Source organism: Mytilus galloprovincialis, unplaced genomic scaffold (genome assembly GCF_965363235.1).
Source record: "Mytilus galloprovincialis unplaced genomic scaffold, xbMytGall1.hap1.1 HAP1_SCAFFOLD_33, whole genome shotgun sequence".
Taxonomy (NCBI): domain Eukaryota; kingdom Metazoa; phylum Mollusca; class Bivalvia; order Mytilida; family Mytilidae; genus Mytilus; species Mytilus galloprovincialis.
Genome location: NW_027467983.1, coordinates 64,962 through 77,505, shown reverse-complemented (window position 1 = coordinate 77,505; position 12,544 = coordinate 64,962). Strand labels below are relative to the sequence as shown.

Below are 12,544 nucleotides of genomic sequence, written 5' to 3'. Positions count from 1 at the left end.
CCAGATTTTCCATGGAATTTTTAAACTTTTATTGTTGCCTTCTATAGGATGCTCTGGATTTCCAGTCTCATGACTTATAGGGTTAGGCAAGTGAGAGGGAAAAAGGGGTGGGGTATAGAGTTGTGCTCATAGTTTCAAGTTAGATTTAATATGGAACAAGAATTTCATTGCAGACTCAATACACATGATACATTTACAAGTTTAACTTCATACCCTTGGGAAGGAGATTTGAAAGAATTTTGACACGCATCTTCATCAGTGATATCTCACCCATTATTTCATGATGTTATTATTATACAATTTTATTTCTATCTATTATTCAATTTTCCGTATTTAGCGCCAAAGTTCGGGAGCGGAGTATCACTAATAAGCATCAGTTCACACAGATTTCTTGTTTTGCTCTTGCATACATATATTATTATTTAGTGTACAGTTTTGTAACTGCTGAATATTGATTTTCATGTGTGTTATCTTTAGGAAGTAGGAACCAAGTATGACAGTCCCCCTCTAGATGAGAAGGACAGTTGTGGACAGAATTCAAGGAAAAGGAAAGAAAAGAATAGACTTTACACCTGGATAAAAAATTTCATAACAAGAAAGACGTGTGCACCTGTGGAATCTTGTGAGTTTATGATGTTTATCATGTTTATATGCACATTGATTTAAGAATTGAATGCATATTTTTTGTACTTAATCGGCGTGTAAAAGCGTTGACCGAAGCACATTTTATATAAAGCGTGGAAGCGCTTCATACAAAAAATGTGTGCACGGTCAACGAATGAATTTGAAGGAGATGGAGAAAAGAAAAGAAGATGAATTTAAATTAAAACAGGCAGAACTGAAAATGAAGGAAAGATTGGAAATGGATAAAAAGGAAAAAGAAGATGAATTTAAATTAAAAGAACTTGAAATGAGGGAAAGGCTAGAGATGGAGAAAATGAAAATTGAAATGGTCAAAGAAGAAAGCAACACTAAAGTCCAGTCGAAATCAGAATATTTTGATGCAGCAATATTTTGTGAAAAAAACAGTCGATAAATATTTTCCACAGTTTGAGAAAATTGCTCATAGTTCATTTGTAGTTTGAATTGGCCAAAGCCATATTGGACTACAATGCTACAGAGTGTTTTTGAGGGTAAGGCCGCTGAAATATACTCCGCACTTCCATCAGAAAAAAGTTCCGATTATGACACGGTGAAACAGGAAGTTTTGAAAGCTTATGAGCTAGTACCAGAAGCATATAGACAGAAATTTAGATCTTATAAAAAGTTTGATTCACAAACCTATGTGGAATTTGCTCGGGAAAAAGAAGATCTATTTGATAAATGGCTTACGTCAAAGAAAACAGATAACAATTTTGATAACCTAAGACAATTGATGTTATTAGAAGAGTTCAAACAATGTGTTCATTTAGACTTAAAAACACATTTAGACGACAAAACTGTTGAGACAATACATGATGCAGCTGTTATTTCAGATAATTATACTCTTTCACATAAAAGAAGTTTCAAGGGTCAAAATGTTAATACTTCAAGTGGAAATTACAAAAATCAAAGCACTGAGCGTACTGATAGTAAGCCTGTTGCACAGAATAAGAGTCAGTCCAGTTATAATATGTCTAGTCCAAAATTTGATACTTTTGAGAAGAAGTCACTGACTTGTGCTTATTGTAAGAAGATTGGTCACCTGATGGCTGATTGTTTTAGACTTCAGAAGAAGAATGAACGAGATAATAAGCCGAAGACCAGTGCTTGTACGACACCTTATATTACCAGTACATTGGAATGCCCTGCGCGTCAGGCTTTTAAGTCCAGTTTTTGTGATTACATGGAGGAATATAAACCCTTTATGTCTGATGGGTTTATTTCTATTGTTGATGATACCACTCTTCAGCCTATTAAGATTTTACGAGACACTGGAGCTTCTCAGTCTTTATTGTTAGAAGGTGTGTTGCCTTTGTCCGAGAAGACTTCTGTTGGTGCCTCCGTTTTGTTACAAGGTGTAGAGATGGGTTGTATAGATGTTCCTCTCCATCGTATTTATCTGAAGTCAGATTTGATAACTGGACCAGTTATTGTGGGTGTTCGTCCTAATCTCCCTGTTGAGGGTGTTACATTATTGCTAGGAAATGATCTAGCTAGGAACAAAGTGGTTGCAGAACCAATTGTTACCAGTGAACCGGTGGTGGATGTTAAATCACCTGAAGATGATGCTGAATTGTATCCAGCTTGTGTTGTTACTAGGGCGATGGCTAGAAAACAACAAAATGAGAATTTGCAAGAAGACAAGTTTGATTACATGGACCTTTCTGACACTTTTATAGCTGATATTGAAGATCCTGGTAACTCAGAAAAGGCTATTATAAAACCACCTAGTGTTAACAAAAATGTTATTATGCCATGGCCAGATGTGAACAGCCATTCATTAGACCGAAATAATTTACTCGAAGAACAACATAAAGACCCTGAGGTTCTTCAGCTCAGCCAGAGGGCTCAACCACAGGAGGAAGCAGACAAAGTGGCCGAATGCTATTACCATCAGGACAGTATTTTAATGAGGAAGTGGAGGCCTCCTGATGCTACCCCAGAGGAGGAATGGAGAGTGATATACCAAGTGGTGGTGCCTAAAGTTTATAGACAAGAAATTATTGGTCTTGCCCATGACACCCCCTTGGCTGGACACTTAGGTATAAGGAAGACTTGCCTTAAGATCTTGCAGCATTTTTACTGGCCTAAACTTAGAAATGATGTTGCAGAATACTGCAAATCATGTCATATATGCCAGGTTGTTGGTAAACCTAACCAGAAAATACCACCAGCACCTCTTCTGCCTATTCCAGCCTTTGACGAACCTTTCAGCAGAGTTCTAATTGACTGTGTTGGACCTTTACCAAAGACCAAGACTGGAATTGCATATTTATTGACAATCATGTGTACATCTACCCGCTTTCCTGAGGCTATTCCGCTAAGAAATATCAAGACACCTACTATTGTCAAAGCACTTATCAAATTTTTCACATTAGTAGGACTTCCTAAGTCTATACAGTCCGACCAGGGATCAAATTTCATGTCAGGTCTATTTCAGCAAGTAGTGTACCAGTTAGGGATTGCTCAGTATAGATCAAGTGCGTACCATCCAGAATCTCAAGGTGCCTTAGAACGTTTTCATCAGACATTGAAGAACATGATTAGAACTTTTTGTCTTCAATTTGACAGAGACTGGGATGATGGAGTTCACTTTCTACTTTTTGCAGTCCGAGAGGCTGTTCAAGAATCCATTGGTTTTAGTCCCTTTGAGTTGGTATTTGGCCATACTGTAAGGGGACCGTTAAAATTGATTAAGGAAAAGTGGCTTACTGAACATACTGACTTGAATCTTTTAGACTATGTATCTAGATTTAAAGAAAAATTGTATACTGCTTGTCAAATTGCTCAGAAAAACTTAAAAAATGTACAGAACAAGATGAAAATATGGTATGATAAAGATGCCAGGGACAGAGTTTTTGAGCCTGGTGATAGGGTACTTGTATTTTTGCCAGTCCCTGGACATCCTTTACAGGCTAAATATTGTGGTCCTTATACAATAGAGAGTAAAATTAATGATTTGAATTATATTGTAAAAACTCCAGGTCGGCGCAAACAAAATAGAGTGTGTCATATTAATATGTTAAAACCATATTTTGAGCGTACTAATGTTCTATGTGATAGTAAACCAGTTGCCACTTTAGGCATGGTTAAATTTGAGAACAATCATGACAAACCAGATGTAATTGAACCAATTTTTAGTTGTAAAACTATGGAAGAGACAGTTAGATTGAAAAATTCAGAAATTTTGTCAAATTTAGATTCAAAACTTGCACATCTGTCTTTTGATCGTAGAGAAGAAATAAAAACTTTGGTATTTTCTTTTAAAAATCTTTTTCCAGATGTGCCAAACAAAACCACTGCTGTTTGTCATGATGTTGATGTCGGAGATGCTTGTCCAATTAAGCAACATCCTTACAGGCTCAATCCACTCAAACTTGAAGTTATGAGAAAAGAAATTAAATATATGCTTGACAATGATATTATTGAGCCGAGTAACAGTGAATGGAGCTCTCCTTGTCTCCTTGTGCCAAAACCAGATAAAACTTTTCGTTTCGTGACTGATTTCAGAAAAGTAAATTCAGTCTCAAAATCTGATTCCTATCCGATTCCAAGGATAGACGATTGTATTGACAATATTGGTCAAGCAAAATTTGTGAGCAAATTTGATTTATTGAAAGGTTATTGGCAAGTTCCATTGACACAGAGAGCTCGTGAAATATCAGCTTTTGTTACACCAAATGGCTTATTTCAATATACTGTAATGCCATTTGGCATGAAAAGTGCTCCAGCTACATTTCAAAGAATGATCAATAATGTTATAAAAGATTTAGACCGTTGTTATGCTTATATTGATGATCTTATTGTATGTAGTGATAGCTGGGAACAGCATTTAACACATTTATATGATACCTTTGATAGATTGTCAAAATCAAATTTGACTGTTAATCTTGGTAAAAGTGAATTTTGTCAGGCCACTGTTGATTATTTAGGGCATACAGTTGGCCAAGGTCAAGTAAAACCTATTATGGCTAAAGTGGAAGCTATTTCCAAATTTCCACCTCCTACAAATAGAAAACAACTTATGAGATATTTAGGCATGATTGGATTTTACAGAAAATTTTGTTCAAATTTTGCTACTGTTGTTCAACCATTGACTCATCTTTTACGGAAATATTCTAAATTTATCTGGAGCGGAAATTGTCAAAAAGCTTTTGAAAATAGCAAATCACTTTTAATTAATAGTCCAGTTCTGATTACTCCAGACTTTGAAAAACAATTTAAACTTGCCGTTGATGCAAGCGATGTAGGAATAGGAGCTGTTTTATATCAAGAGACAGATGATAATGTTGAAAAACCTATATCATATTTTTCTAAGAAATTAAATAAACATCAGAAAAATTATTCAACTATTGAAAAAGAGTGTTTTGCAATGTTGTCAGCACTTCAACATTTTGATGTATATTTGAATCCCACTGTATATCCTATTCTTGTTTATACTGATCATAATCCTCTCACCTTCATGCATAAAATGAGAAACAAGAATCAGAGGTTGACTAGGTGGAGTTTATTGTTACAGGAATATGATGTAATTGTAAAACATATTAAGGGTAAAGATAATGTAATAGCTGATGCTTTATCTAGAGCTTATTAAATCACTTTGTATATATTATGTATTTTTGTTCATATTATTCATGATAAGTTTTTGTTACACTAAAACTTCTTTTAAGGGGGGAGGTGTTATGATATTGTAATTATTATGTTTATTTATGTTGGCCTAATTTGTGTTGTATGGCCTGATAGTTGTTTACCAAATAATCTTATAACTGTGCAGTTTAGGAATCACTGGAACAATCACAGAATGATTGGAACTTTCTAGAATGATCCTTAAACTTTCCAGGATTTTCCACAATGTTCCATTATAGAGTGTTCTAGAATTTTCCATGACAACACTATATATACAGACACTAAAGTTAAACTCTCATAATTAAACTTGGACATAGACATTGATAGACATTAGTATTCATAGCATTTGGATTGACACTTTTATTCTAAAGACAACATCATACTGGATTGTGACATTAGTAGTGAACGTAATATTCAAATTGGATTCCGAAAGATTTCCGGATACAGATAAAGATAACAGATTGGACTCATATTTTGACAGTTAAGTTAACAGTAATATTTGTTTAATACCTTTTGTAAACTTTTGTATATTAAATGTTGTTAAATTTTACTATTGATTTGTGTCTTTTGTTGGCTACAATTTAAAGGCGATTTCTGGCCGTAACACCGTCCTCTGTCAGTCCATCCGTAACACTTTTTTGTAACACTTTTCTCAGCTACTATGTATTACAGCTATTAGATATTTGGTATCAAGCATCAGGTTGGGGTGCTGTACCGTGTAAGTGGTTTTCAGGTCTGGTGCTCATCTACTTCCTGTTTACAGACTTAGTACATATATTAGACATAGGGGTATTAATGAAAAATTTTCATAACACTTTTCTCAACTACTATGTATCACAGCTATTAGATATTTGGTATCAAGCATCAGGTTGGGGTGCTGTACCATGTAAACGGTTTTCAGGTCTGTCGCTCTTCTACTTCCTGTTTACAGACTTAGTACATATATTAGACATAGGGGTATTAATGAAAAATTTTCGTAAGACTTTTCTCTGCTACTATGAATCACAGCTATTTGATATTTGATATCAAGCATCAGGTTGGGGTGCTGTACTGTGTAAGCGGTTTTCAGGTCTGTCGCTCTTCAACTTCCTGTTTACGGACTTAGTACATAAATTAGACAGGGATATTAATGAAAAATTTTCGTAACACTTTTCTCAACTACTATGTATTACAGCTATTAGATATTTGTTATCAAGTATCAGGTTGGGGTGCTGTATTGTTTAAGTGGTTTTCAGGTCTGCTGCTCTTCTACTTCCTGTTTACGAACTTGCAGATCCTATAATGATATGGTTAGCGGGGGTAGACTTTTGTGAGTAATAGCTCACAGTTCATCTTGTTTAATATTTAATTCCTATCTTGAACCTGTAATAATAATGAATTAATAGAAGTTGTATCACTCAAAACTGGCAAGAGAAAAAGGAAGGCTCCTTCAACTTTCACACCAAGTGATTGGTAAGTATCAAAAATGTAAGTACACATTGATTAACTTTGGTTAAAAGTTTACGTCCGAGTTCATTTCTCAGATACTATGTGGCCTAGGATCATGTAATTTGATGTGGGGATGTAACTTTGCAAGCCTGTCAGCATCAATACCAAAATAGGTCAATTTGACCTCCATTTCATGCTTGATTGACTTTGGTTAAAGTTTACGTCCGAGTTCATTTCTCAGATACTATGTGGCCTAGGATCATGTAACTTGATGTGGGGATGTAACTTTGCGAGCCTGTCAGCATCCATACCAAAATAGGTCAATTTGACCTACATTTCATGCTTGATTGACTTTGGTTAAAGTTTACGTCGAAGTTCATTTCTTAGATACTATGTGGCCTAGGATCATATAACTTGATGTGGGAGTGTAACTTTGGGAGCCTGCAACATCCATACCAAAATTGGTCAATTTGACCTACATTTCATGCTTTTATTGACTTTGGTTAAAGTTTACATCCGAGTTCATTTCTCGGATACTTTATGACCTAGGATCGTGTCACTTGATGTGGGGATGTAACTTTGGGAGCCTGTCAGCATGCATACCAAAATAGGTCAATTTGACCTACATTTCATGCTTGATTGACTTTGGTTAAAGTTTATGTCGAGTTCATTTCTCAGTCACTATATGGTCTAGGATCATGTAATTTGACCTACATTTCATGCATAGTTGACCCTCCTTAGGTAAAGCTCTTACTTTTATGAATTATTGTGTTTTATAGGTTTGTCTTAGGTACAAAGAATGTTGCAGATGAGGCGAACTTTGTAATCATGGATTACCCTATGTTTTAGCAAGGCACATTCACTGATCATACAAGGTTAGTGCCCTGAGGGGCATTTCTAGAATTATACAGGCCCTGGAGATAGTTTTTGATTTGAAGGAGAATTCAATTTGTGTTTCTTTGGACATCTATAACAGCATCCTGTTACAATTATATCTTCTTAGGTTTTGCTCTTTTGATATAAATTACATGAGTTAAAAAGTAGTCTTAGATTTAGAGTGCACTTATTGGCAGTTATATGCATGTATTACTTTTGCTTATATAAAGAGGTTTATAGCATTGTATATGAAAATCTCTGTTAATATCGACCTACAGGGGATGCATGATGCCTTGATTTATAAAGGTAAATCTAAATTTATAAAGGTTTGTTGTTATCTTGAATTGTGTCACATTTTCTTGTTTAGGGGCTTTTTACAGCTTACTTTATGTTGTGGATTCTTGTCCATTGTTGAAAGCCGTACGGTAACCTGTAGATAAATTTTTATTTGTACTTGGAACCTTTCCAGATGACTGTCTCATTGACAATCATACCACATCCTCTATTCTTATAACTAACTTGATAAGAAAATATAAAGTGCATCTTGAAAAAAAGCCATGGGATAAATATCAAAAAGGGATGTAGCTAGTCTATATTGTTATTGATATGCTTGTATTATACGCCTTAAATCATACTTTTCCTATAGAATATTCAAAATCTGCACTTCAAACTAATGAATTACACTATACAAAGGATGTATACGACAAAAGTTTAATCACATTATCAGCTGAAGTTCTGTTCACCCATAAAACATGGACAGTTGAAGATTTGGAAATTTTCTGAAAATACTGTGTAAAATTAATATAATAGTTAATACTTGTTTCATATGACATTTTACTTGCTTGTTTGTTGTGTATAAGGTATTGTTTTTTATTTCTTTGGTCAACTCACCTTTTTGTATATTATTTTATGTATATAATTTTGTTTTGAGGACTCCCAATAGATTAGCTAAATTGTATGGGGTAATCCTCAGTTGGTAGAGTATTTTGTCTTGCTTCTACAGTTTTCAGGCATCAAATTTTTATTGTATTTATGTTCATATATATATGTAAATACTTGCATGTCCTAATGCTTAACTGGCAGGTCGAAACTTTCCTGGTTCAGTTTAAATTAAACTTAGAATTATTTATTTTTATTTGTTGTCAAATATTAAATATCCTCTGAATACAATTTTTGAAATGAAAATAAAAATTGATGATTTTTAAAAAATTAAAAGCTCAAGTTTGGAATAGTTATGTACATTAACAATTATGTACTAACTTTTAGAACCAGGAAGGTCTCAGGGAAAGTCAGATGATATAGATATTTCTTGAAACCATGAATTTGATTCCTACCCTGACTGATGAGACCAAATGGAAGCAAATTTATAGGTATATAAATTTCTAGTTTTAAGCTCACCTGACCTAAAGGGCCAAGTGAGCTATTTCTATCACTTGGCGTCCGTCGTCGTCTGTCATCGTCAGTCCTTTAACTTTTTCAAAGATCTTCTTCTCTGAAACTGCCAAGCCAAAATGGAACCAAACTTGGCCACAATCATCCTTAGGGTAACTAGTTTAAATGTTGTGAACGACATTTCTGCCGGACAACCAACATGGCTGCCAAGGCTAAAAATAGAACATAGGGGTAAAATGCAAATATTAACTGCCATCTTGGAAACTGTAACAGATTGAGAAAATCTGACAGGGTGACAAATGTTCAGATTGACAAGATCTACCTTAGTTACTTTTGAGTTAAAATTGTCGGATGGCCCCCGCATAGGGGTTATTGCATATAAAAGACTATTTTTGGCCAATTTTAATGTTTTTGGCTATTATCTAATAAGTTTTAATAGATAAAAAAAAAATTAAAAATTGCAAAAATGATCAGCAATAAAAGCTCTACAAACAAGTCATTGATCACTTAATATTAGTGTTGTCAACGGTTAACCGGTCGAACGACCGAATACCGAATACCAAAAACGCTTACCGGTTAACCGGACCTTTTTAAAATTTTAATAAAATTGATGTAAATGTGTACTGAAATCATTAGTAAATAATGTGAAATGATTGTACGAATTGATTGGTACTTGATTAGACAGATCAATTGTTCAGTTTATTGATTAATCTTGTTAACCTTGAAAACATTTAAATTTTATTACTTAATTAGCACATAGACAACTTGTCTGTCAGCTCCGGGCAAGTATAATGTAAACATAATTAGCATATTAAGTTTATTTTGAACAGTTGTAAGCTGAACATGCTGAATAAATTTTACGATTTAGTTTATTTCTTCACTTTGACTTTATATTGTGTGTGCGTACATGTAAATATGCCACCTCCGTCATCTAAGGCTTGGTCTTTTTTTAAACGTAATGCTGACTCCAAAATAGTGAAATGCAAACTATGTGAAATGGAATTAGTCTATACTGGTGGTACAAGTAATATGCTGAATCATCTGAAGTTAAAGCATCCCAATGACTTTTCTGAAACGCCTGAGAAAGTTAAGCAGTCATCGGTTTTAGACTTTGTTCAGACACCCAAATCTAGAAGATTTTCGTCTACTCAATCTGAACTAATAACAAATTCAATAGTGGATATGATTATATTGGATTACCTACCCATTCGCATTGTTGAGGGAAAAGGATTTTCAAAACTTATGTCGATAATAGCTCCAGAATTTAAAATTCCGTCTAGAAATACTATAAAATCCAGAATAGAAAAGTCATATAGTGACAAAAAAGAGAGTTTGATTAAAGAGTTAAATCTCATTGACAGCGTATCCCTTACTTCTGATACATGGACATCGAATGCTACAAAAAGCTTTTTAACAGTCCAGAACATCACGTTGACAAAGACTGGAATTTACAGTCAAATGTGCTTGTTACTCGTGAAATGCCTGAACGCCATACAGGCGAAAATCTTGCTGAACGACTGAAATCTACAATTTCAGAGTTTGAATTGGACGGTAAAATTGTGAGTTCTGTACATGACAATGCTAGGAACATGAATTGTGCATCAGAGAAATGTGACTTTGACGATATGAGATGCTTTGGTCATACCATTCAGCTTTGCATTAAACCATGCTTGGAAATACCCGCTATTGCCAAACTTACTTCACGTGCTCGTAAGTTAGTGGGACATTTCAAGCATTCAACTACAATAACTGCAGAAATGAGGAAAAGACAAAAGTTGTTCGGACTAAGACAGAACGAACTTATACAAGACGTAGTTACGAGATGGAATTCGACTCAGCTAATGATTGAACGCCTATGTGAACAACGCAGAGTTATTACGGATGTAATGCTAGATACAACTGTTACTAAGAAATGTGACACACATATGCTTCTCAAAGATCATGAGTGGGATTATCTGGTTGAAATTTCCGCAGTATTGAAGCAAATGTCTCATGTTACAACATACATGTGTCTGGAAAAGGACGTATCAGCCTCTGTAATGCTTCCTATTGTCAACGGACTCTTAAAAAAACACCTAAAAAACTCTGAAGAGGATAGTGCTCTTGCGCATAAAATGAAAGCAAGTATTTCAGAAGAACTCATCACCTGCTTTAAACCGTATGACATTGAAACTGCATCTACACAGCATGCTTTAGCGTCCTTACTTGATCCGAGGCATAGAACACTTAACTTTTTCTCCCCAGAACAAAAAAAAGTCGCCATTGAAATGTTAGAGTCCAAGTTAGACGATGTGCCATTAAAGCCCGCAGTTAAAACGTCATAAAAAAACCTTGGAACTGAAGTTGACAAGCAACCAGCCAAGAAACAAAGAGTCCAACGATCTTTGGACTTTCTTTTGTTTGACACCGACGAAGATACGTCCTTTCAAGATGAATCGGAAATGTCCTTATACATCAAGGAGCGTGCTGTGCAAGATTCAAACCCACTCGAGTGGTGGAAAGAAAATAATTGTAAATTCCCCAGACTCTTTGTGTTAGCTAGACAATATTTAAGTATTCCTGCTACCTCTGTTCCGTCAGAACGAATCTTTTCATGCGCGGGTCTCATTGTTACTAAACTGAGAAATCGACTATCTTCCTCTGTGATCGACCAGATAATATTCCTGAATAAAAACTATGTACCCGAGGAAAAATGTGAATAACTCTTCTTTCGTTCTTTCTAAATGTACATACTTATAAATTTGTTTTTTTTGTAATTTATTACATATTGAAATCCTAATTGTGTTAGTGTTTGCATTATTGTGTTATAATACCCTGGGATAAATGTCAATTTATTGTATCATAAAACCAGTCATTCGTGAAGTACTTTGTATAAGACTTTGAACATCAACGTAACTACCGGTTAACCGGTTAATCGGTCGAACGATTATTCGGTTAACCGGTTAGGCATAATTGTTCAATTTGACAACACTACTTAATATGAAGATTTTGTTTGAGAAATGAAATACACGTAATTGTAAATACTAAGATTGGTGAGATCAAAGAGTATCATAGAAAATAAGTGAATTTTTACAGATCTGAGCTAGGACTTAAGGGTTCAGAGCTAAAAGGGGCTAAAACGGACTTCTCTTTTTTTTTCATGAAATTTTTATTTTTCATCTTATTTTCATTTTGATTTTTTCATTGTTTTCCTTATGAACTTCTGCACTGATAGAGTCTCGAAGGATTTAACGTAGCTTGTACCGTTTCCGAGCTATTTGGGGCCAAAGTGGTGCTCAATCCCAAAAAACAAACTTTTTTATTTCTCGTCCAATTTCAAAGGTTTTTTTTTTCTTTAGAGTCCTTATGAAATTTCCAACAGAGAATTTTAGCTAGGACTTGCAGTTTTTCCAACCTATTAAGGGCCAAAGTGGTGCTTTTTAGTACTAATGAAATTTCTGTGTCCAGCAAATTACTGTGTCAAACATATTATTGTGTCCACTTTAGAAGTGTGTCAACACTTGTCGATCATTGCGGTCATATCATGGTGCACTCGGCCAAGCTCTTTATTCTTGTATGTCGTTCATGAATTCAAAAATGC

At 34.7% G+C, this 12,544-nt stretch overlaps 1 long non-coding RNA gene across 1 annotated transcript; it reads left to right on the top strand.

Annotated features, from left to right (window-relative positions):
* Nucleotides 1–785: 785 nt before the first annotated feature.
* Nucleotides 786–8,514, top strand: LOC143059874 (uncharacterized). Its single transcript, XR_012973650.1, has 2 exons — nucleotides 786–6,720; nucleotides 7,476–8,514. It is a non-coding gene; the product is annotated as an uncharacterized LOC143059874 (long non-coding RNA).
* Nucleotides 8,515–12,544: the final 4,030 nt, after the last annotated feature.